The 26,260-nt window shown below is 44.0% G+C and overlaps 1 protein-coding gene and 1 long non-coding RNA gene across 2 annotated transcripts in view; both read left to right on the forward strand.

Annotated features, from left to right (window-relative positions):
* LOC127535519 (serine/arginine repetitive matrix protein 1-like) overlaps window positions 1-26,260 on the forward strand; it is a 91,985-nt gene that overhangs the window by 17,723 nt on the left and 48,002 nt on the right. The window lies entirely within an intron of this gene.
* Window positions 4,461-17,263, forward strand: LOC127535593 (uncharacterized). Its single transcript, XR_007944468.1, has 3 exons — window positions 4,461-4,801; window positions 10,543-10,684; window positions 16,638-17,263. It is a non-coding gene; the product is annotated as an uncharacterized LOC127535593 (long non-coding RNA).

Raw genomic sequence — 26,260 nt, forward strand, 5'->3', positions numbered from 1 at the left:
GCCCTCACGACCAAACGATAAATGTTAGGGGAATGAAATTTGGTCAGATTGTAGACAAATTTCCTGGGATTCAAATGAATCCAAGTTTGAAGACCTAGCTCTTTCTGAAGTGAAATGGCAGGCAGCAGTTTAGACCAAAGTCGCACCGTTCTCCCCATAGGAACCAATGTAAACTGAATCATCTGCCTCATGGAGGGACAGTGTTTTTTAAATCGCTGTAACTCGGTCATTTCTCACAATATTTGGAAAATAATTACATTTCTGGTTAGCCACAGCCTTCCTCTCGCTCACGGTCATTTCGGTTTTCAGCTAGCACTCACGGTTAGCCCACAGTTAGCGCCAGAACGAGACGTTGCGCGCTGCTGCTGAGAAGCACTTTTCTGCTGTCTGTGGCAGGCACCGTTGCTATGGGGGCCCATAGCAACCGCCCTTACACACGCGCAGGCATGTTCGCACGCACACACACAGACTCATTGGTGTGCCACGCCCACCTTCACACCCAATACCTCCACAGGAGCTGCATTTCAGCCTGAAAATCAGTTCAACCTCTCAGCTTCACACAGCCTTTAGAGCAGGGGTGTCAAACTCAGTTCCAACACACCTGATTCAAATGATCAGGCTCGTTATAATGCTTCTGCTGAGCTTAATGACGAGCTGATTATTTGAATCAGGTGTGTTGTCAGAAGGAAACATCTAGAACATAGAGGATAGTGGACCTCCAGGAACTGAGTTTGACACCTCTGCTTTGGGTAACTCCAATCCAAATTTTGACAAGGTGAGATCTTCCCATCTCTGCCTTTCAAAATAAAAGCACAGCACAATTTTAAAATAAAAGCCTGTGACGGACTGGAAACGCCAGTTAAACCTCTCAGCTTCACACAGCCTTTTGAGTAATTCCAATTCAAATTTTGACCAGGTGAGATCTTCCTGTCTCTGTCTTTCAAAATAAAAGCACAGCACAATTTGCCAGTTAAACTTCTCAGTTTCACACAGCCTTTACAGTAACTCCAATCCAAATTTTGACCAGGTCCAATCTTCTTGTCTCTTCCTCTCAAAATAAAAGCACAGCACAATTTGCCTGTTAGACTTCTCAGCTTCACACAGCCTTTACAGTAACTCCAATCCAAATTTTGAACAGGTGAGATCTTCTTGCCTCTCGTGCTCTGCTCCGGACATGCACACATCCCGAGCCCCTCCCACGATTTCCGCGAGCGGGAATTGTCTAGTATTTCCATTACTACCCCAATATCATTTTTTCTTCACGTTTCCGCCGATTTTCGGTCGCTAACTCGTCCTAGGGCTTTGAGAAAACCAAAGAAAATTATATATCAAAACGTGCGGCTTCATCGGGAATAGTGTGCTATGACTTTTCTTAGAAATTCGTCATTTTTTCGCAGAATTATTCGCAAAAAAGTGCGCAAAAATTCCCATTGGAAATGAATGGGGACTGAAAAAAATCGGCTGGAAAAATCCACTGTCTTCCAAACGCCACTCCTTCGCAATACGTTCACCGAGAAACTTCATTTAACCATCAAAACGCAGGGATTTTTCTTGTCTTCGCAGGAATGTATTTTATGTCAGGCTGAGATTTACAGTTTTTCATCAGTGAGTCCTCAAAAAAGTGAAAATTCTCAAAATCTGCTCTGGTTAGAGTGCGGCATGTCAGTTGGTAGAGTGGAGGAGAGGAGAAAAATCCGCCTGAAAATTTCCCGAACGAATCGCCCTCACGACCACACCATAAGAGATAGGACAATGAAATTTGGTCAGATTGTAGACAATTTTCCTGGGATTCAAATGAATCCAAGTTTGAAGACCTATCTCTTTCTGAAGGGAAATGGCAGGCAGCAGTTTAGACCAAAGTCGCACCGTTCTCCCCATTAGAACCAATGTAAACTGAATCATCTGGCTCATGGAGGGACAGTGTTTTTTTAAATCGCTGTAAATCGGTCATTTCTCACAATATTTGGAAAATAATTACATTCATGGAAAGCCACAGCCTTCCTCTCGCTCACGGTCATGTCGGTTTTCAGCTAGCATTCACGGTTAGCCCACAGTTAGCGCCAGAACGAGACGTTGCGCGCTGCTGCTGAGAAGCACTTTTTTGCTGTCTGTGGCAGGCACCGTTGCTATGGGGGCCCATAGCAACCGCCCTTACACACGCGCAGGCATGCTCCCACGCACACACACAGACTCATTGGTGTGCCACACCCACCTTCACACCCAATACCTACACAGAAGCTGCATTTCAGCCTGAAAATCAGTTCAACCTCTCAGCTTCACACAGCCTTTACAGCAGGGGTGTCAAACTCAGTTCCAACACACCTGATTCAAATGATCAGGCTCGTTATCAGGCTTCTGCTGAGCTTAATGATAGCCTATCATTTGAATCAGGTGTGTTGTAAGATGGAAACATCTAAAACATAGAGTATAGTGGACCTCCAGGAACTGAGTTTCACACCCCTGCTTTACAGTAACTCCAATCCAAGGTCAGATCTTCCTGTCTGTGCCTTTCAAAATAAAAGCACAGCACAATTTCAAAATAAAAGCCTGCGATGGACCGGAAAACGCCAGTTAAACTTCTCAGTTTCACACAGCCTTTACAGTAACTCCAATCCAAATTTTGAGCAGGTGAGATCTTCCTGTCATTGACTTTCAAAATAAAAGCACAGCACAATTTCAAAATAAAAGCCTGCGACAGGCTGGAAAAGCCAGTTCAACCTCTCAGCTTCACACAGCCTTTAGAGCAGGGGTGTCAAACTCAGTTCCAACACACCTGATTCAAATGATCAGGCTCGTTATCAGGCTTCTGCTGAGCTTGATGATGAGCTGCTTATTTGAATCAGGTGTGTTGTAAGAAGGAAACATCTAGAACATAGAGGATAGTGGACCTCCAGGAACTGACTTTGACACACCTGCTTTAGAGTAACTCCAATCCAAATGTTGACCAGGTGAGATCTTCCTGTCTTTGCCTTTCAAAATAAAAGCACAGCACAATTTCAAAATAAAAGCCTTCGACGGACTGAAAGCGCCAGTTAAACCTCTCAGCTTCACACAGCCTTTTGAGTAACTCCAATCTAAATTTTGACCAGGTGACATCTTCCTGTCTCTGCCGTTCAAAATAAAAGCACAGCACAATGTCAAAATAAAAGCCTGCAAGGTACTGGAAATGCCTGTTAAACCTCTCAGCTTCACACAGCCTTTACAGTAACTTAAATCCAAATGTTCACCAGGTGAGATCTTCCCATCTCTTCCTTTCAAAATAAAAGCACAGCACAATTTCAAAATAAAAGCCTGCGATGGGACGGACTGGAAAACGCCAGTTAATCCTCTCAGCTTCACACAGCCTTTACAGTAACTCCAATCCAAATTTTGACCAGGTGAGATCTTGCTGTCTCTTGCTTTCAAAATAAAAGCACGGAACAACTTCAAAATAAATGCCTGTTATGGGCTGGAAAACGCGGAAATACGCCTCTCCGGACATGCACACATCCCGAGCCCCTCCCACGATTTCCGCGAGCGGGAATTGTCTAGTATTTCCATTACTACCCCAATATCATTTTTTCTTCACGTTTCCGCCGATTTTCGGTCGCTAACTCGTCCTAGGGCTTTGAGAAAACTAAAGCAAATTATACATCAAAACGTGCGGCTTCTTCGGGAATAGTGTGCTATGACTTTTCTAAGAAATTCGTCATTTTATCGCAGAATTATTCGCAAAAAACTGCGAAAAAAGTCCCATTGAAAATGAATGGGGAGTGAAAAAAATCGGCTGAAAAAATCCACTTTTTTCCAAACGCCACTCCTTCGCCATACGTTCACCTAGAAACGTCATTTAACCATCAAAATGCAGTGATTTTTCTTGTCTCCGCAGGAATGTAGTTTATGTCAGGCTGAGATTTACAGTTTTTGATCAGTGAGTCCTCAAAAAAGTGAAAATTCTCAAAATCTGCTCTGGTTAGAGTGCGGCATGTCAGTTGGTAGAGTGGAGGAGAGGAGAAAAATCCGCCTGAAAATTTCTCGATCGCATCGCCCTCATGACCAAACGATAAGAGATAGGAGATTGAAATTTGGTCAGATTGTAAACAGTTTTCCTGGGATTCAAATGAATCCAAGTTTGAAGACCTAGCTCTTTCTGAAGTGAAATGGCAGGCAGCAGTTTAGACCAAAGTCGCACCGTTCTCTCCATAAGAACCAATGTAAACTGGATCATCTGCCTCATGGAGGGATAGTGTTTTTTAAATCGCTGTAACTCGGTCATTTCTCACAATATTTCGAAAATAATTACATTGATGGTTTGCCACAGCCTTCCTCTCGCTCACGGTCATTTCGGTTTTCAGCTAGCATTAACGGTTAGCCCACAATTAGCGCCAGAACGACACGTTGCGCGCTGCTGCTGAGAAGCACTTTTCTGCTGTCTGTGGGAGGCACCGTTGCTATGGGGGTCCATAGCAACCGCTCTTACACACGCGCAGGCATGGTCGCACGCACACACACAGACTCATTGGTGTGCCACACCCACCTTCACACCCAATACCTCCACAGGAGCTGCATTTCAGCCTGAAAATCAGTTCAACCTCTCAGCTTCACACAGCCTTTAGAGCAGGGGTGTCAAACTCAGTTCCAACACACCTGATTCAAATGATCGGGCTCGTTATCAGGCTTCTGCTGAGCTTGATGATGAGCTGATTATTTGAAACAGGTGTGTTGGAAGAGGGAAACATCTAAAACATAGAGGATAGTGGACCTCCAGGAACTGAGTTTGACACCCCTGCTTTAGAGTAACTCCAATCCAAATGTTGACCAGGTGAGATCTTCCTGTCTTTCCCTTTCAAAATAAAAGCACAGCACAATTTCAAAATAAAATCCTGCGATGGGCCTGAAAACACCAGTTAAACCTCTCAGCTTCACACAGCCTTTAAAGCAGGGGTGTCAAACTAAGTTCCAACACACCTGATACAAATGATCAGGCTCGTTATCAGGCTTCTGCTGAGCTTTATGATAGCCTATCATTTGAATCAGGTGTGTTGTCAGAAGGAAACATCGAGAACATAGAGGATAGTGGTCCTCCAGGAACTGAATTTGACACCCCTGCTTTACAATCACTCCAATCCAAATTTTGACCAGGTGAGATCTTCCTGTCTCTGCCTTTCAAAATAAAAGCACAGCACAATTTCAAAATAAAAGCTGGTGACTGACCGGAAAACGCCAATTTAACCTCTCAGCTTCACACAGCCTTTAGAGGAACTCCAATTCAACTTTTGACCAGGTGAGATCTTCTTGTCTCTGCCTTTCAAAATAAAATCACAGCACAATTTCAAAATAAAAGCCTACAACGGACCGGAAAACGCCGAAATACGCCTCTAGGACATGGACACATCCCGAGCCCCTCTCACGATTTCCGCTTGCGGGAATTGTCTAGTCTTTTATTCTTCACGTTTCCGCCGTTTTTCGGTCGCTAACTAGTCCTAGGGCTTTGAGAAAACCAAAACAAATTATATATCAAAACGTGCGGCTTCATCGGGAATAGTGTGCTATGACTTTTCTAAGAAATTCGTCATTTTTTCGCAGAATTATTCGCAAAAAACTGCGAAAAAAGTCCATAGAAAATGAATGGGGACCGAAAAAAATCGGATCAAAAAATCCACTTTTTTCCAAACGCCACTGCTTCGCCATACGTTCACCTAGAAACTTCATTTAACCATCAAAACGCAGTGATTTTTCTTGTCTTCGTAGGAATGTATTTTATGTCAGGCTCAGATTTATAGTTTTTGATCAGTGAGTCCTCAAAAAAGTGAAAATTCTCAAAATCTGCTCTGGTTAGAGTGCGGCATGTCAGTTGGTAGAGTGGAGGAGAGGTGAAAAATTCGCCTGAAAATTTCCCGATCGTATCGCCCTCACGACCAAACGATAAATGTTAGGGGAATGAAATTTGGTCAGATTGTAGACAAATTTCCTGGGATTCAAATGAATCCAAGTTTGAAGACCTAGCTCTTTCTGAAGTGAAATGGCAGGCAGCAGTTTAGAGCAAAGTCGCACCGTTCTCTCCATAGGAACCAATGTAAACTGAATCATCTGGCTCATGGAGGGACAGTGTTTTTTAAATCGCTGTAACTCGGTCATTTCTCACAATATTTGGAAAATAATTACATTTATGGAAAGCCACGGCCTTCCTCTCGCTCACGGTCGTTTCGGTTTTCAGCTAGCATTAACGGTTAGCCCACAATTAGCGCCAGAACGAGACGTTGCGTGCTGCTGCTGAGAAGCACTTTTTTGCTGTCTGTGGCAGGCACCGTTGCTATGGGGGCCATAGCAACCGCTCTTACACACGCGCAGGCATGGTCGCACGCACACACACAGACTCATTGGTGTGCCACACCCACGTTCACGCCCAGTACCTCCACAGAAGCTGCATTTCAGCCTGAAAATCAGTTCAACCTCTCAGCTTCACACAGCCTTTAGAGCAGGGGTGTCAAACTCAGTTCCAACACACCTGATTCAAATGATCGGGCTCGTTATCAGGCTTTTGCTGAGCTTGATGATGAGCTGATTATTTGAATCAGGTGTGTTGGAAGAAGGAAAGATCTAGAACATAGAAGATAGTGGACCTCCAGGAACTGACTTTGACACACCTGCTTTACAGTAACTCCAATCCAAATTTTGACCAGGTGAGATCTTCCTGTCTCTGCCTTTCAAAATAAAAGCACACCAAAATTTCAAAATAAAAGCCAGCGATGAACCGGAAAACGCCAGTTAAACCTCTCAGCTTCACACAGCCTTTTGAGTAACTCCAATCCAAATTTTGACCAGGTCAGATCTTCCTGTCTCTGCCTTTCAAAATAAAAGCACGTCAAAATTTCAAAATAAAAGCCTGCAACAGACCAAAAAATGGCAGTTAAAACTCTCAGCTTCACACAGCCTTTAGAGTAACTCCAATCAAAATTTGACCAGGTGAGATCTTCCTGTCTTTGCCTTTCAAAATAAAAGCACAGCACAATTTCAAAATAAAAGCCTGTGACGGACTGGAAACGCCAGTTAAACCTCTCTGATTCACACAGCCTTTACAGTAACTCCAATCCAAATTTTGACCAGGTAAACGCCGAAATACGCCTCTACAGACATGCACACATCCCGAGCCCCTCCCACGATTTCCGCGAGCGGGAATTGTCTAGTTAGGGGCTCGGGCTTCGACACGAGCCACTCTCCTCTCCATTGCAAAGCAATGGGAGGAGAGTGGCTCGTGGCGAAGCCACGAGCCACTATTGTTCTCCTGCTGCGTTTATTCTCTTTTCTTCACGTTTCCGCCGTTTTTCGGTCGCTAACTAGTCCTAGGGCTTTGAGAAAATCAAAGCAAATTATATATCAAAACGTGCGGCTTCATCGGGAATAGTGTGCTATGACTTTTCTAAGAAATTCGTCATTTTTTCGCAGAATTATTCGCAAAAAACTGCCAAAAATTCCCATAGAAAATGAATGGGGACCGAAAAAAATCGGCTCAAAAAATCCACTTTTTTCCAAATGCCACTGCTTCGCCATACGTTCACCTAGAAACTTCATTTAACCATCAAAACGCAGTGATTTTTCTTGTCTCCGCAGGAATGTAGTTTATGTCAGGCTGAGATTTACAGTTTTCATCAGTGAGTCCTCAAAAAAGTGAAAATTCTCAAAATCTGCTCTGGTTAGAGTGCGGCATGTCAGTTGGTAGAGTGGAGGAGAGGAGAAAAATTCGCCTGAAAATTTCACGATCGCATCGCCCTCACGACCAAACGATAAACGTTAGGGGAATGAAATTTGGTCAGATTGTAGACAAATTTCCTGGGATTCAAATGAATCCAAGTTTGAAGACCTATCTCTTTCTGAAGGGAAATGGCAGGCAGCAGTTTAGACCAAAGTCGCACCGTTCTCTCCATAGGAACCAATGTAAACTGAATCATCTGCCTCACGGAGGGACAGTGTTTTTTAAATCGCTGTAACTCGGTCATTTCTCACAATATTTGGAAAATAATTACATTTATGGAAAGCCACAGCCTTCCTCTCGCTCACGGTCATTTCGGTTTTCAGCTAGCATTCACGGTTAGCCCACAGTTAGCGCCAGAACGAGACATTGCGCGCTGCTGCTGAGAAGCACTTTTCTGCTGTCTGTGGCAGGCACCGTTGCTATGGGGGCCCATAGCAACCGCCCTTACACACGCGCAGGCATGGTCCCACGCACACACACAGACTCATTGGTGTGCCACACCCACCTTCACACCCAATACCTCCACAGGAGCTGCATTTCAGCCTGTAAATCAGATCTACCTCTCAGCTTCACACAGCCTTTAGAGCAGGGCTGTAAAACTCAGTTCCAACTCACCTGATTCAAATGATCAGGCTTGTTATCAGGCTTCTGCTGAGCGTGATGATGAGCTGATCATTTGAATCAGGTGTGTTGGAAGAGGGAAACATCTAGAACATAGATAGTGGACCTCCAGGAACTGAGTTTGACACCCCTGCTTTAGAGTAACTCCAATCCAAATGTTGACCAAGTGAGATCTTCCTGCCTTTCCCTTTCAAAATAAAAGCACAGCACAATTTCAAAATTAAAGCCTGCGATGGGCCTGAAAACACCAATTAAACCTCTCAGCTTCACACAGCCTATACAGTAACTCCAATCAAAATTGTGAGCAGGTGAGATCTTCCTGTCTCTGCCTTTCAAAATAAAAGCACAGCACAATTTCTAAACAAAAGCCTGCGACGGAGTGGAAAACGCCAGCTAAACCTCTCAGCTTCACACAGTCTTTACAGTAACTCCAATTAAAATGTTGACCAGGTGAGATCTTCCTGTCTCTGCCTTTCAAAATTACTTTACAGCACAATTTGCCAGTTAAACCTCTCAGCTTCACACAGCCTTTTGAGTAACTCCAATCCAAATTTTGACCAGGTGAGATCTTCCTGTCTCTGCCTTTCAAAATTACTTTACAGCACAATTTGCCAGTTAAACCTCTCAGCTTCACACAGCCCTTTGAGTAACTCCAATCCAAATTTTGACCAGGTGAGATCTTCTTGTCTCTGCCTTTCAAAATAAAAACACAGCACAATTTGAAAATAAAAGCCTGTGACGGACCAAAAAATACCCCTCTCCTGCCCAGCTCCGGACATGCACACACCCCGAGCCCCTCCCACGATTTCCGCGTGCGGGAATTGTCTAGTTAGGGGCTCGGGCTTCGGCACGAGCCACTCTCCTCTCCATTGCAAAGCAATGGGAGGAGAGTGGCTCGTGGCGAAGCCACGAGCCACTATTGTTCTCCTGCTGCGTTTATTATTATATTTTCTTCACGTTTCCGCCATTTTTCGGTCGCTAACTCGTCCTAGGGCTTTGAGAAAATCAAAACAAATTATATATCAAAACGTGCGGCTTCATCGGGAATCCCGGGCTATGACTTTTCTAAGAAATTTGTCATTTTTTCGCAGAATTATTCGCAAAAAACTGCGACAAAAGTCCCATAGAAAATGAATGGGGACTGAAAAAAATCGGCTCAAAAAATCCACTTTTTTCCAAACGCCACTCCTTCGCCATACGTTCACCTAGAAATTTCATTTAACCATCAAAACGCAGTGATTTTTCTTGTCTCCGCAGGAATGTAGTTTATGTCAGGCTGAGATTTACAGTTTTTGATCAGTGAGTCCTCAAAAAAGTGAAAATTCTCAAAATGTGCTCTGGTTAGAGTGCGGCATGTCAGTTGGTAGAGTGGAGGAGAGGTGAAAAATCCGCCTGAAAATTTCACGATCGCATCGCCCTCACGACCAAACCATAAATGGTAGGGGAATGAAATTTGGTCAGATTGTAGACAAATTTCCTGGGATTCAAATGAATCCAAGTTTGAAGACCTCGCTCTTTCTGAAGTGAAATGGCAGGCAGCAGTTTAGACAAAAGTTGCACCGTTCTCTCCATAAGAGCCAATGTAAACTGAATCATCTGCCTCATGGAGGGACAGTGTTTTTTAAATCGCTGTAACTCGGTCATTTCTCAGAATATTTGGAAAATAATTACATTTATGGAAAGCCACAGCCTTCCTCTCACTCACGGTCATTTCGGTTTTCAGCTAGCATTCACGGTTAGCCCACAATTAGCGCCAGAACGACACGTTGCGCGCTGCTGCTGAGAAGCACTTTTTTGCTGTCTGTGGCAGGCACCGTTGCTATGGGGCCCATAGCAACCGCCCTTACACACGCGCAGGCATGCTCCCACGCACACACACAGACTCATTGGAGTGCCACACCCACCTTCACGCCCAATACCTACACAGAAGCTGAATTTCAGCCTGAAAATCAGTTCAACCTCTCAGCTTCACACAGCCTTGAGAGCAGGGGTGTCTAACTCAGTTCCAACACACCTGATTCAAATGATCAGGCTCGTTATCAGGCTTCTGCTGAGCTTAATGATGAGCTGATTATTTGAATCAGGTGTGTTGGAAGAGGGAAACATCTAAAAAATAGAGGATAGTTGACATCCAGGAACTGAGTTTGACACCCCTGCTTTAGAGTAACTCCAATCGAAATGTTGACCAGGTGAGATCTTCATGTCTTTCCCTTTCAAAATAAAAGCACAGCACAATTTCAAAATAAAAGCCTGTGATGGGCCTGAAAACACCAGTTAAACCTCTCAGCTTCACACAGCCTTTACAATAACTCCAATCCAAATTTTGACCAGGTGAGATCTCCCTGTCTCTGCCTTTCAAAATAAAAGCACAGCACAATTTGCCAGTTAAACCTCTCAGCTTCACACAGCCTTTACAGTAACTCCAATCCAAATTTTGACCTGGTGAGTTCTCGACATGCACCCATCCCGAGCCCCTCCCACGATTTCCGCGTGCGGGAATTGTCTAGTTAGGGGCTCGGGCTTCGACACGAGCCACTCTCCTCTCCATTGCAAAGCAATGGGAGGAGAGTGGCTCGTGGCGAAGCCACGAGCCACTATTGTTCTCCTGTGAAAAAAGCGTTTATTATTATCTTTTTTTCACGTTTCCGCCAATTTTCGGTCGCTAACTCGTCCTAGGGCTTTGAGAAAACCAAAGCAAATTATATATCAAAACGTGCGGCTTCATCGGGAATAGTGTGCTATGACTTTTCTAAGAAAATCGTCATTTTATCGCAGAATTATTCGCAAAAAACTGCGCAAAAAGTCCCATTGAAAATGAATGGGGAGTGAAAAAAATCGGCTGAAAAAATCCACTTTTTTCCAAACGCCACTCCTTCGCCATACGTTCACCTAGAAACTTCATTTAACCATCAAAACGCAGGGATTTTTCTTGTCTCCGCAGGAATGTATTTTATGTCAGGCTGAGATTTACAGTTTTTGATCAGTGAGTCCTCAAAAAAGTGAAAATTCTCAAAATCTGCTCTGGTTAGAGTGCGGCATGTCAGTTGGTAGAGTGGAGGAGAGGAGAAAAATCCGCCTGAAAATTTCACGATCGCATCGCCCTCACGACCAAACCATAAATGTTAGGGGAATGAAATTTTGTCAGATTGTAAACAATTTTCCTGGGATTCAAATGAATCCAAGTTTGAAGACCAAGCTCTTTCTGAAGTGAAATGGCAGGCAGCAGTTTAGACCAAAGTCGCACCGTTCTCTCCATAGGAACCAATGTAAACTGAATCCTCTGGCTCAAGGAGGGACAGTGTTTTTTAAATCGCTGTAACTCGGTCATTTCTCACAATATTTGGAAAATAATTACATTTATGGAAAGCCACGGCCTTCCTCTCGCTCACGGTCATTTCGGTTTTCAGCTAGCATTCACGGTTAGCCCACAATTAGCGCCAGAACGAGACGTTGCGCGCTGCTGCTGAGAAGCACTTTTCTGCTGTCTGTGGCAGGCACCGTTGCTATGGGGGCCCATAGCAACCGCCCTTACACACGCGCAGGCATGCTCCCACGCACACACACAGACTCATTGGTGTGCCACACCCACCTTCACACCCAATACCTCCACAGGAGCTGCATTTCAGCCTGAAAATCAGTTCAACCTCTCAGCTTCACACAGCCTTTAGGAGCAGGGGTGTCAAACTCAGTTCCAACACACCTGATTCAAATCATCAGGCTCGTTATCAGGCTTCTGCTGAGCTTGATGATGAGCTGATTATTTGAATCAGGTGTGTTGTAAGAAGGAAACATCTAGAACATAGAGGATAGTGGACCTCCAGGAACTGAGTTAGACACCCCTGCTTTAGAGTAACTCTAATCCAAATTTTGACCTGGTGAGATCTTCCTGTCTTTGCCTATCAAAATAAAAGCACAGCACAATTTCAAAATAAAAGCCTGCGACGGACTGAAAACTCCAGTTAAACCTCTCAGCTTCACACAGCCTTTACTCCAATCCAAATTTTAACCAGGTCTGATCTTCCTGTCTCTGCCTTTCAAAATAAAAGCACAGCAAAATTTCAAAATAAAAGCCTGCAACAGACCAAAAAAATGCCAGTTAAACCTCTCAGTTTGACACAGCCTTTAGAGTAACTCCAATCCAAATTTTGACCAGGTGAGATCTTCCTGTCTCTGCCTTTCAAAATAAAAGCACAGCACAATTTCAAAATAAAAGCCTGCGATGAACCCGAAAACGCCAGTTTAACCTCTCAGCTTAACACAGCCTTTTGAGTAACTCCAATCCAAATTTTGACCAGGTGAAATCTTCCTTTCTCTGCCTTTCAAAATAAAAGCACAGCAGAATTTCAAAATAAAAGCCTGTGAAGGACTGGAAAGGCCAGTTAGACCTCTCAGCTTCACACAGCCTTTTGAGTAACTCCAATCCAAATTTTGACCAGGTGAAATCTTCCTGTCTCTGCCTTTCAAAATGAAAGCACAGCACAATTTGCCAGTTAAACCTCTCAGCTTAACACAGCCTTTAGAGTAACTCCAATCCTCTATGTTTTACATGTTTACCTCTTCCAACACACCTGATTCAAATGATCAGGCTCGTTATCAGGCTTCTGCTGAGCTTAATAATAAGCTGATCATTTTAATCAGGAGTGTTGGAAGAGGGACACATCTAAAACATAGAGTATAGTGGTCCTCCAGGAACTGAGTTTGACACCCCTGCTTTACAGTAACTCCAATCCAAATTTTCACCAGGTGAGATCTTCCTGTCTCTGCCTTTCACAATAAAAGCACAGCACGATTTCAAAATAAAAGCCTGTGACGGACTACAAACGCCAATTGAACCTCTCAGCTTCACACAGCCTTTTGAGTAACTCCAATCCAAATTTTGACCAGGTGAGATCTTCCTGTCTCTGCCTTTCAAAATTACTTTACAGCACAATTTGCCAGTTAAACCTCTCAGCTTCACACAGCCTTTAGAGTAACTCCAAACGAAATTTTGACCAGGTGAGATCTTCTTGTCTCTGCCTTTCAAAATTAAAGCACAGCACAATTTCAAAATAAAAGCCCGCGACAGACTGGAAACGCCAGTTAAACCTCTCACCTTCACACAGCCTTTAGAGTAAATATGCCTATCCCGCGCTGCTCCGGACATGCACACATCCCGAGCCCCTCCCACGATTTCCGCACCAGCGGGAATTGTCTAGTATTTCCATTACTACCCCAATATCATTTTTTCTTCACGTTTCCGCCGATTTTCGGTCGCTAACTCGTCCTAGGGCTTTGAGAAAACTAAACCAAATTATACATCAAAACGTGCGGCTTCTTCGGGAATAGTGTGCTATGACTTTTCTAAGAAATTCGTCATTTTTTCGCAGAATTATTCGCAAAAAACTACGACGAAAGTCCCATAGGAAATGAATGGGGAATGAAAAAAATCGGCTTGAAAAATCCACTGTTTTCCAAACGCCACTGCTTCGCCATACATTCACCTAGAAACTTCATTTAACCATCAAAACGCAGTGATTTTTCGTGTCTTCGCAGGAATGTATTCTATGTCAGGCTGAGATTTACAGTTTTTGATCAGTGAGTCCTCAAAAAAGTGAAAATTCTCAAAATCTGCTCTGGTTAGAGTGCGGCATGTCTGTTGGTAGAGTGGAGGAGAGAAGAAAAATCCGCCTTAAAATTTCACGATCGCATCGCCCTCACGACCAAACGATAAGAGATTGGAGAATGAAATTTGGTCAGATTGTAAACAATTTTCCTGGGACTCAAATGAATCCAAGTTTGAAGACCTAGCTCTTTCTGAAGGGAAATGGCAGGCAGCAGTTTAGACCAAAGTCGCACCGTTCTCTCCATTAGAACCAATATAAACTGGATCATCTGCCTCATGGAGGGACAGTGTTTTTTAAATCGCTGTAACTCGGTCATTTCTCACAATATTTGGAAAATAATCATATGTATGGATAGCCACAGCCTTCCTCTCGCTCACGGTCATTTTAGTTTTCAGCTACCATTAATGGTTAGCCCACAATTAGCGCCAGAACGAGATGTTGCACGCTGCTGCTGAGAAGCACTTTTCTGCTGTCTGTGGCAGGCACCGTTGCTATGCAGGCCCATAGCAACGGCCCTTACACACGCGCGAGCAGGACTCAGGCAGAGTCTCACGCACACACACAGACTCATTGGCGTGCCACACCCACCTTCACACCCAATACCTCCACAGGAGCTGCATTTCAGCCTGAAAATCAGTTCAACCTCTCAGCTTCACACAGCCATTGTTGCAGGGGTGTCAAACTCAGTTCCAACACACCTGATTCAAATGATCAGGCTCGTTATCAGGCTTCTGCTGAGCTTGATGATGAGGTGATTATTTGAAACAGGTGTGTTGGAAGAGGGAAACATCTAAAACATACAGGATAGTTGACCTCCAGGAACTGAGTTTGACACCCCTGCTTTAGAGTAACTCCAATCCAAATATTGACCAGGTGAGATCTTCCTGTCTTTGCCTTTCAAAATAAAAGCACAGCACAATTTCAAAATAAAAGCCTGTGATGGGCCTGAAAACACCAGTTAAACCTCTCAGCTTCACACAGCCTTTACAATAACTCCAATCCAAATTTTGACCAGGTGAGATCTTCCTGTCTCTGCCTTTCAAAATAAAAGTACAGCACAATTTCAAAATAAAAGCCTGTGACGGACCAAAAAATAACCCTCTCCTGCCCAGCTCCGGACATGCACACATCCCGAGCCCCTCCCACGATTTCCGCGAGCGGGAATTGTCTAGTTAGGGGCTCGGGCTTCGACACGAGCCACTCTCCTCTCCATTGCAAAGCAATGGGAGGAGAGTGGCTCGTGGCGAAGCCACGAGCCACTATTGTTCTCCTGTGAAAAAAGCGTTTATTATTATCTTTTTTTCACGTTTCCGCCAATTTTCGGTCGCTAACTCGTCCTAGGGCTTTGAGAAAACCAAAGCAAATTATATATCAAAACGTGCGGCTTCATCGGGAATAGTGTGCTATGACTTTTCTAAGAAAATCGTCATTTTATCGCAGAATTATTCGCAAAAAACTGCGCAAAAAGTCCCATTGAAAATGAATGGGGAGCGAAAAAAATCGGCTCAAAAAATCCACTTTTTTCCAAACGCCACTGCTTCGCCATACGTTCACCTAGAAACTTCATTTAACCATCAAAACGCAGTGATTTTTCTTGTCTCCACAGGAATGTAGTTTTTGTCAGGCTGAGATTTACAGTTTTTGATCAGTGAGTCCTCAAAAAAGTGAAAATTCTCAAAATCTGCTCTGGTTAGAGTGCGGCATGTCAGTTGGTAGAGTGGAGGAGAGGTGAAAAATTCGCCTGAAAATTTCACGATCGCATCGCCCTCACGACCAAACCATAAATGTTAGGGGAATGAAATTTGGTCAGATTGTAGTCAATTTTCCTGGGATTCAAATGAATCCAAGTTTGAAGGCCTAGCTCTTTCTGAAGGGAAATGGCAGGCAGCAGTTTAGACCAAAGTCGCACCGTTCTCCCCATTAGAACCAATGTAAACTGAATCATCTGCCTTATGGAGGGACAGTGTTTTTTAAATCGCTGTAACTCGGTCATTTCTCTCAATATTTGGAAAATAATCATATCTATGGATAGCCACAGCCTTCCTCTCGCTCACGGTCATTTTAGTTTTCAGCTCGCATTAACGGTTCGCCCACAATTAGCGCCAGAACGAGACGTTGCGCGGTGCTGCTGAGAAGCACTTTTCTGCTGTCTGTGGCAGGCACCGTTGCTATGGGGGCCCATAGCAACCGCCCTTACACACGCGCAGGCATGCTCGCACGCACACACACAGACTCATTGGTGTGCCACACCCACCTTCACACCCAATACCTCCACAGGAGCTGCATTTCAGCCTGAAAATCACTGAAACCTCTCAGCTTCACACAGCCTTGAGAGCAGGGGTGTCAAACTCAGTTCCAACACACCTGATTCAAATGATCAGGCTCGTTATCAGGCTTCTGCTGAGCTTAATGATGAGCTGATTATTTGAATCAGGTGTGTTGGAACAGGGAAACATCTAAAACATAGAGGATAGTGGACCTCGAGGAACTGAGTTTGACACCCCTGCTTTAGAGTAACTCCAATCCAAATGTTGACCAGGTGAGATCTTCATGTCTTTCCCTTTCAAAATAAAAGCACAGCACAATTTCAAAATAAAAGCCTGTGATGGGCCTGAAAACACCAGTTAAACCTCTCAGCTTCAGACAGCCTTTACAATAACTCCAATCCAAATTTTGACCAGGTGAGATCTCCCTGTCTCTGCCTTTCAAAATAAAAGCACAGCACAATTTCTAAATAAAAGCCTGCGATGGGCCTGAAAACACCAGTTAAACCTCTCAGCTTCACACAGCCTTTACTCCAATCCAAAGTTTAACCAGGTCTGATCTTCCTGTCTCTGCCTTTCAAAATAAAAGCACAGCACAATTTCAAAATAAAAGCCTGCAACAGACCAAAAAATGCCAGTTAAACCTCTCAGCTTCACACAGCCTTGAGAGTAACTCCAATCCAAATTTTGACCAGGTGAGATCTTCTTGTCTCTGCCTTTCAAAATAAAAGCACAGCACAATTTCAAAATAAAAGCCTATGACGGACCAAAAAATAACCCTCTCCTGCCCAGCTCCGGACATGCACACATCCCGAGCCCCTCCCACGATTTCCGCGAGCGGGAATTGTCTAGTCTTTTATTCACGTTTCCGCCGTTTTTCGGTCGCTAACTAGTCCTAGGGCTTTGAGAAAACCAAAACAAATTATATATCAAAACGTGCGGCTTCATCGGGAATAGTGTGCTATGACTTTTCTAAGACATTCGTCATTTTTTCGCAGAATTATTCGCAAAAAACTGCGAAAAAAGTCCCATAGAAAATGAATGGGGAGTGAAAAAAATCGCCAGAAAAAATCCACTTTTTCCAAACGCCACTGCTTCGTCATACGTTCACCTAGAAACTTCATTTAACCATCAAAACGCAGGGATTTTTCTTGTCTCCGCAGGAATGTATTTTATGTCAGGCTGAGATTTATAGTTTTTCGTCAGTGAGTCCTCAAAAAAGTGAAAATTCTCAAAATCTGCTCTGGTTAGAGTGCGGCATGTCAGTTGGTAGAGTGGAGGAGAGGAGAAAAATCCGCCTGAAAATTTCACGATCGCATCGCCCTCACGACCAAACGATAAATGTTAGGAGAATGAAATTTGGTCAGATTGTAGACAATTTTCCTGGGATTCAAATGAATCCAAGTTTGAAGACCTAGCTCTTTCTGAAGTGAAATGGCAGGCAGCAGTTTAGACCAAAGTCGCACCGTTTTCTCCATAGGAACCAATGTAAACTGAATCATCTGGCTCATGGAGGGACAGTGTTTTTTAAATCGCTGTAACTCGGTCATTTCTCACAATATTTGGAAAATAATTACATTTATGGAAAGCCACAGCCTTCCTCTCGCTCACGGTCATTTCGGTTTTCAGCTAGCATTCACGGTTAGCCCACAGATAGCGCCAGAACGAGACGTTGCACGCTGCTGCTGAGAAGCACTTTTCTGCTGTCTGTGGCAGGCACCGTTGCTATGGGGCCCATAGCAACCGCCCTTACACACGCGCAGGCATGCTCGCACGCACACACACAGACTCATTGGTGTGCCACACCCACCTTCACACCCAATACCTCCACAGGAGCTGCATTTCAGCCTGAAAATCACTGAAACCTCTCAGCTTCACACAGCCTTGAGAGCAGGGGTGTCAAACTCAGTTCCAACACACCTGATTCAAATGATCAGGCTCGTTATCAGGCTTCTGCTGAGCTTAATGATGAGCTGATTATTTGAATCAGGTGTGTTGGAAGAGGGAAACATCTAAAACATAGAGGATAGTGGACCTCGAGGAACTGAGTTTGACACCCCTGCTTTAGAGTAACTCCAATCCAAATGTTGACCAGGTGAGATCTTCATGTCTTTCCCTTTCAAAATAAAAGCACAGCACAATTTCAAAATAAAAGCCTGTGATGGGCCTGAAAACACCAGTTAAACCTCTCAGCTTCACACAGCCTTTACAATAACTCCAATCCAAATTTTGACCAGGTGAGATCTCCCTGTCTCTGCCTTTCAAAATAAAAGCACAGCACAATTTCTAAATAAAAGCCTGCGATGGGCCTGAAAACACCAGTTAAACCTCTCAGCTTCACACAGCCTTTACTCCAATCCAAAGTTTAACCAGGTCTGATCTTCCTGTCTCTGCCTTTCAAAATAAAAGCACAGCACAATTTCTAAATAAAAGCCTGCAACAGACCAAAAAATGCCAGTTAAACCTCTCAGCTTCACACAGCCTTTACAGTAACTCCAATCCAAATTTTGACCAGGTGAGATCTTCTTGTCTCTGCCTTTCAAAATAAAAGCACAGCACAATTTCAAAATAAAAGCCTATGACGGACCAAAAATAACCCTCTCCTGCCCAGCTCCGGACATGCACACATCCCGAGCCCCTCCCACGATTTCCGCGAGCGGGAATTGTCTAGTATTTCCATTACTACCCCAATATCATTTTTTCATCACGTTTCCGCCGAATTTCGGTCGCTAACTCGTCCTAGGGCTTTGAGAAAACCAAAGCAAATTATATATCAAAACGTGCGGCTTCATCGGGAATAGTGTGCTATGACTTTTCTAAGACATTCGTGATTTTATCACAGAATTATTCGCAAAAAACTGCGCAAAAAGTCCCATTGAAAATGAATGGGGAGTGAAAAAATCGGCTTGAAAAATCCACTGTTTTCCAAACGCCACTCCTTCGCCATACGTTCACCAAGAAACTTCATTTAACCATCAAAACGCAGTGATTTTTCTTGTCTCCGCAGGAATGTATTTTATGTCAGGCTGAGATTTACAGTTTTTCATCAGTGAGTCCTCAAAAAAGTGAAAATTCTCAAAATCTGCTCTGGTTAGAGTGCGGCATGTCAGTTGGTAGAGTGGAGGAGAGGAGAAAAATCCGCCTGAAAATTTCCCGATCGCATCGCCCTCACGACCAAACCATAAATGGTAGGGGAATGAAATTTGGTCAGATTGTAGACAATTTTCCTGGGATTCAAATGAATCCAAGTTTGTAGGTCTAGCTCTTTCTGAAGTGAAATGGCAGGCAGCAGTTTAGAGCAAAGTTGCACCGTTCTCCCCATAAGAACCAATGTAAACTGAATCATCTGCCTCATGGAGGGACAGTATTTTTAAATCGCTGTAACTCAGTCATTTCTCACAATATTTGGATAATAATTACATTTCTGGTTAGCCACAGCCTTCCTCTCGCTCACGGTCATTTCGGTTTTCAGCTAGCTTTCACGGTTAGCCCACAGTTAGCGCCAGAACGAGACGTTGCGCCCTGCTGCTGAGAAGCACTTTTTTGCTGTCTGTGGCAGGCACCGTTGCTATGGGGCCCATAGCAACCGCCCTTACACACGCGCAGGCATGCTCCACGCACACACACAGACTCATTCGAGTGCCACACCCACCTTCACACCCAATACCTCCACAGGAGCTGCATTTCAGCCTGAAAAATCAGTTAAACCTCTCAGCTTCACACAGCCTTCATAGCAGGGGTGTCAAACTCAGTTCCAACACACCTGATTCAAATGATCAGCTCGTTATCAGGCTTTTGCTGAGCTTAATGATGAGCTGATTATTTGAATCAGGTGTGTTGTAAGAAGGAAACATCTAGAACATAGAGGATCGCTGGTCCTCCAGGAACTAATTTGAACACCGTCTGCTTTAGAGTAACTCCAATCCAAAGTTAAACCAGGTCTGAATCTCCTGTCTTCTGCCTTTCAAACGAAAAGCAGCCAGCAAATTTCCAAATAAAAGCCTATGAACAAGACTGGAAAGGCGCCGTTTAAACCCTCTCAGCTTCAACACAGGCCCTTACAGTAACTCCAATCCAAATTTTGAACTACCTGAGATCTTCCTGTCATTGTCTTTGAAAATAAAAGCCAGCACATTTCAAATATAAAAGCCTGCGACCAGGCCTGGCAACGCCAGTTCAAACCTCCCAGCTTGACATGACTGCTTTGGGGTAACTCCAATCCAAATTTTGACCAGGTGAGATCTTCCCATCTCTGCCTTTCAAAATAAAAGCACAGCACAATTTCAAAATAAAGCCTGCAACGGTCTGGAAACGCCAGTTAAAACTTCTCAGCTTCACACAGCCTTTACAGTAACTCCAATCCAAATTTTGACCAGGTGAAATCTTCCTGTCTCTGCCTTTCAAAATGAAAGCACAGCACAATTTGCCAGTTAAACCTCTCAGCTTAACACAGCCTTTAGAGTAACTCCAATCCTCTATGTTTTACATGTTTCCCTCTTCCAACACACCTGATTCAAATGATCAGGCTCGTTATCAGGCTTCTGCTGAGCTTAATAATAAGCTGATCATTTTAATCAGGAGTGTTGGAAGAGGGACATATCTAAAACCATAGAGTATAGTGGTCCTCCAGGAACTGAGTTTGACACCCCTGCTTTACAGTAACTTCAATCCAAATTTTACCAGGTGACATCTTCCTGTCCTCTGCCTTCAAAATGAAAGCACAGGACAATTTCCAAAATAAAAGCCTGTGACGGACCAAAAAATACCCCTCTCCTGCCCAGCTCCGGACATGCACACATCCCGAGCCCCTCCCACGATTTCCGCACCAGCGGGAATTGTCTAGTTAGGGGCTCGGGCTTCGACACGAGCCACTCTCCTCTCCATTGCAAAGCAATGGGAGGAGAGTGGCTCGTGCGAAGCCACGAGCCACTATTGTTCTCCTGCTGCGTTTATCTTTTATTAGGGGCTCGGGCTTCGACACGAGCCACTCTCCTCTCCATTGCAAAGCAATGGGAGGAGAGTGGCTCGTGGCGAAGCCACGAGCCACTATTGTTCTCCTGCTGCGTTTATCTTTATTATTAACGTTCCGCCGTTTTTCGGTCGCTAACTCGTCCTAGGGCTTTGAGAAAACCCAAACAAATTATATATCAAAACGTGCGGCTTCATCGGGAATCCAGTGTGCTATGACTTTTCTAAGACATTCGTCATTTTTTCGCAGAATTATTCGCAAAAACTGCGCAAAAGTCCATAGAAAATGAATGGGAAGTGAAAAAATCGGCTCAAAAAATCCACTGTTTTCCAAACGCCACTGCTTCGCCATACGTTCACCCTAGAAACTTCATTTAACCATCAAACGCAGTGATTTTTCTTGTCTTCGTAGGAATGTATTTTATGTCAGGCTGAGATTTACAGTTTTTGATCAGTGAGTCCTCAAAAAAGTGAAAATTCTCAAAATCTGCTCTGGTTAGAGTTGCGGCATGTCAGTTGGTAGAGTGGAGGAGAGGTGAAAAATTCGCTGAAAATTTCACGATCGCATCGCCTAACGACAAACGATAAAATGTTAGGGGAATGAAATTTGGTCAGATTGTAGACAATTTTTCCTGGGAATTCAAATGAATCCAAGTTTGAAGACCTATCTCTTTCTGAAGGGAAATGGCAGGCAGCAGTTTGACAAAGTCGCATCGTCTCCCCATTAGAACCAATGTAACTGAATCATCTGGCTCATGGAGGGACAGTGTTTTTTAAAATCGCTGTAACTCGGTCATTTCTCACAATATTTGGAAAATAATTACATTTATGGTTGCCACAGCCTTCCTCTCGCTCATCGGTCATTTCGGTTTTCAGCTATCATTCACGGTTAGCCCACAATTAGCGCCAGAACGAAGACGTTGCGCGCTGTTGCTGAGAAGCACTTTTCTGCTGTCTGTGGCAGGCACCGTTGCTATGGGGGCCCATAGCAACCGCCCTTACACAACGCGCAGGCATGGTCGCACGCACACACACAGACTCAGTGGACTGCCACACCCACCTTCACACCCAATACCTCCACAGGAGCTGCATTTCAGCCTGAAAATCAGTTCAACCTCTCGGCTTCACACAGCCCTTTACAGCAGGGGTGTCAAACTCAGTTCCAACACACCTGATTCAAATGATCAGGCTCGTTATCAGGCTTCTGCTGATTATTTGAAATCAGGTGTGTTGGAAGAAGGAAAGATCTAGAACATAGAGGATAGTGGACCTCCAGGAACTGAGTTTCACACCGCTGCTTTACAGTAACTCCAATCCAAATGTTGACCAGGTGAGATCTTCTGTCTTTGCCTTTCAAAATAAAAAGCACAGCACAATTTCAAAAAATAAAAACCTGTGACGGACTGGAAACGCCAGTTAAAACCTCTCAGCTTAACAGAGCCTTCATAGCAGGGGTGTAAAACTCAGTTCGAACACACCTGATTCAAATGATCAGGCTCGTTATCAGGCTTCTGCTGAGCTTGATGATGAGCTGATTATTTGAAACAGGTGTGTTGGAAGAGGGAAACATCTAAAACATAGAGGATAGTGGACCTCAGGAACTGGTTTGACACCCCTGCTTGTAGAGTAACTCCAATCAAATGTTTGACAGGTGAGATCTTCATGTGTTTCACTTTTCAAAATAAAGTAAAGCAAAATTCAAATAAAAGCCTGTGATGGGCCTGAAAACACCAGTTAAACCTCTCAGCTTCACACAGTCTTATAGTAACTCCAATCCAAATTTTGACCAGGTGAGTCTTTCCCGTCTTTGCCTTTTCAAAATAAAAGCACAGCAAAAATTTGCCAGTTAAACCTCTAAGCTTTAGAAAGCCTTTTGAGTAACTCGAATCGAAAGTTTGACTAGGTGGATCATCTCTGTCTCTGCCTTCAAAATAAAAGCACAGCACAATTTCAAAATAAAAGCCTGTGACGGACCGGAAACGCCAGTTAAACTCTCAGCTTCACACAGCCTCAGAGTAACTCCAATCTCAATTTTGAACAGGTGAAATTTTGCTGTCTCAATCTTTCAAAATAAAAGCACAGCACAATTTTAAAATAAAAGCCTCGCGACGACCGGAAATGGAAGTTGAACCTCTGAGCTTCACACAGTGTTTAGAATAAATACGCCGCTCAGGACATGCACCCATCCCGAGCCCCTCCCACGATTTCCGCACAGCGGGAATTGTCTAGTTTCTTTTATTCACGTTTCCGCCGTTTTCGGTCGCTAACTAGTCCTAGGGCTTTGAGAGAACCAAAACAAATTATATATCAAAACGTGCGGGCTTCATCGGGAATCCCGGGCTATGACTTTTCTAAGAAATTTGTCATTTTTTCGCAGAATTATTCGCAAAAAAACTGCGAAAAAAGTCCCATAGGAAATGAATGGGGAGCGAAAAAAAATCGGCTCAAAAATCCACTTTTTCCAAACACCACTGCTTCGCCATACGGTTCACCTAGAAACTTCATTTAACCATCAAAACGCAGTGATTTTTCTTGTCTCCACAGGAATGATTTTATGTCAGGCTGAGATTTACAGTTTTCATCAGTGAGTCCTCAAAAAAGTTGAAAATTCTCAAAATCTGCTCTGTTTAGAGTGCGGCATGTCAGTGGTAGAGTGGAGGAGAGGTGAAAATTCGCCTGAAAATTTCCCGATCGCATCGCCCTCACGACCAAACGATAAAATGTTAGGGAATGAAATTTGGTCAGATTGTACACAAATTTCCTGGGATTCAAATGAATCCAAGTTTGAAGACCTATCTCTTTCTGAAGGAAATGGCAGGCAGCAGTTGTAGAGCAAAGTCGCACCCTTCTCTCCATAGGAACCAATGTAAATTGGATCATCTGGCTCATGGAGGGACAGTGTTTTTTAAATCGCTGTAACTCGGTCATTTCTCACAATATTTGGAAATAATTACATTTATGGAAAGCCACAGCCTTCCTCTCGCTCACGGCATTTTAGTTTTCAGCTACCATTAATGGTTAGCCCACAATTTAGCGCCAGAACGAGACGTTGCACGCTGCTGCTGAGAAGCACTTTTCTGCTGTCTGTGGCAGGCACCGTTGCTATGCAGGCCCATAGCAACGGCCCTTACACACGCAGCGAGCAGGACTCAGGCAGAGTCTCACGCACACACACAGACTCATTGGTGTGGCCACACCCACCTTCACACCCAATACCTCCACAGGAGCTGCATTTCAGCCTGAAATAAAGTTCAACCTCTCAGCTTCACACAGCCATTGTTGCAGGGGTGTCAAACTCAGTTCCAACACACCTGATTCAAATGATCAGGGCTCGTTATCAGGCTTCTGCTGAGCTTGATGATGAGGTGATTATTTGAACAGGTGTGTTGGAAGAGGGAAACATCTAAAACATACAGGATAGTTGACCTCCAGGAACTGAGTTTGACACCCCTGCTTTAGAGTAACTCCAATTCAAATTTTGACCAGGTGAGATCTTCCTGTCTCTGCCTTTCAAAATACTTTACAGCACAATTTGCCAGTTAAACCTCTCAGCTTCACACAGCCTTTGAGTAACTCCAATCCCAAATTTTTGACCAGGTGAGATCTTCCTGTCTCTGCCTTTCACAATAAAAGCACAGCACAATTTCAAAATAAAACCCTGCGACGGACTGGAAACACCAGTTAAACCTCTCAGCTTCACACAGCCTTTACAGTAACTTCAATCCAAATTTTGACCAGGTGAGATCTTCCTGTCTCTGCCTTTCAAAATAAAGCACAGCACAATTTCAGAATAAAAGCCTGTGACGTACTGGAAACGCCAGTTAAACCTCTCAGCTTCACACAGCCTTTACAATAACTCCAATCCAAATTTTGATCAGGTGAGGTCTTCCTGTCTCTGCCTTTCAAAATAAAAGCACAGCACAATTTCAAAATAAAAGCCTGTGACGGACCAAAAAATAACCCTCTCCTGTCCAGCTCCGGACATGCACACATCCCGAGCCCCTCTCACGATTTCCGCGAGCGGGAATTGTCTAGTTATTATTAACGTTTCCGCCGTTTTTCGGTCGCTAACTCGTCCTAGGGCTTTGAGAAAACCAAAACAAAATTATATATCAAAACGTGCGGCTTCATCGGGAATCCCGGGCTATGACTTTTCTAAGACATTCGTCATTTTTTCGCAGAATTATTCGCAAAAAACTGCGAAAAAAGTCCCATAGAAAATGAATGGGGAGTGAAAAAAATCGGCTCAAAAAATCCACTGTTTTCCAAACGCCATGCTTCGCCATACGTTCACCTAGAAACGTCATTTAACCATCAAAACGCAGTGATTTTTCTTGTCTCCGCAGGAATGTAGTTTAGTGTCAGGCTGAGATTTACAGTTTTTGATCAGTGAGTCCTCAAAAAAGTGAAAATTTTCAAAATTTGCTCTGTTTAGAGTGCGGCATGTCAATTAGTAGAGTGGAGGAGAGGAGAAAATCTACCTGAAAATTTCCCGATCGCATCGCCCTCACGACCAAACTATAAATGTTAGGGGAATCAAATTTGGTCAGATTGTAAACAATTTTCCTGGGATTCAAATGAATCCAAGTTTGAAGACCTAGCTCTTTCTTGAAGTGAAATGGCAGGCAGCAGTTTAGACCAAAGTTGCACCGTTCTCTCCATAAGAACCAATGTAAACTGAATCATCTGCCTCATGGAGGGACAGTGTTTTTTTAAATCGCTGCAACTCGGTCATTTCTCACAATATTTGAAAATAATTACATTTATGGAAAGCCACGGCCTTCCTCTCACTCACGGTCATTTTAGTTTTCAGCTAGCATTCACGGTTAGCCCACAATTAGCGCCAGAACGAGACGTTGCGCGCTGCTGCTGAGAAGCACTTTTCTGCTGTCTGTGGCAGGCACCGTTGCTATGGGGCCCATAGCAACCGCCCTTACACACGCGCAGGCATGCTCCCACGCACACACACAGACTCATTGGAGTGCCACACCCACCTTCACACCCAATACCTCCACAGGAGCTGCATTTCAGCCTGAAAATCAGTTCAACCTCTCAGCTTCACACAGCCTTTA

This window comes from Acanthochromis polyacanthus, chromosome 9, assembly GCF_021347895.1.
Source record: "Acanthochromis polyacanthus isolate Apoly-LR-REF ecotype Palm Island chromosome 9, KAUST_Apoly_ChrSc, whole genome shotgun sequence".
NCBI classification, from domain to species: Eukaryota; Metazoa; Chordata; class Actinopteri; family Pomacentridae; genus Acanthochromis; species Acanthochromis polyacanthus.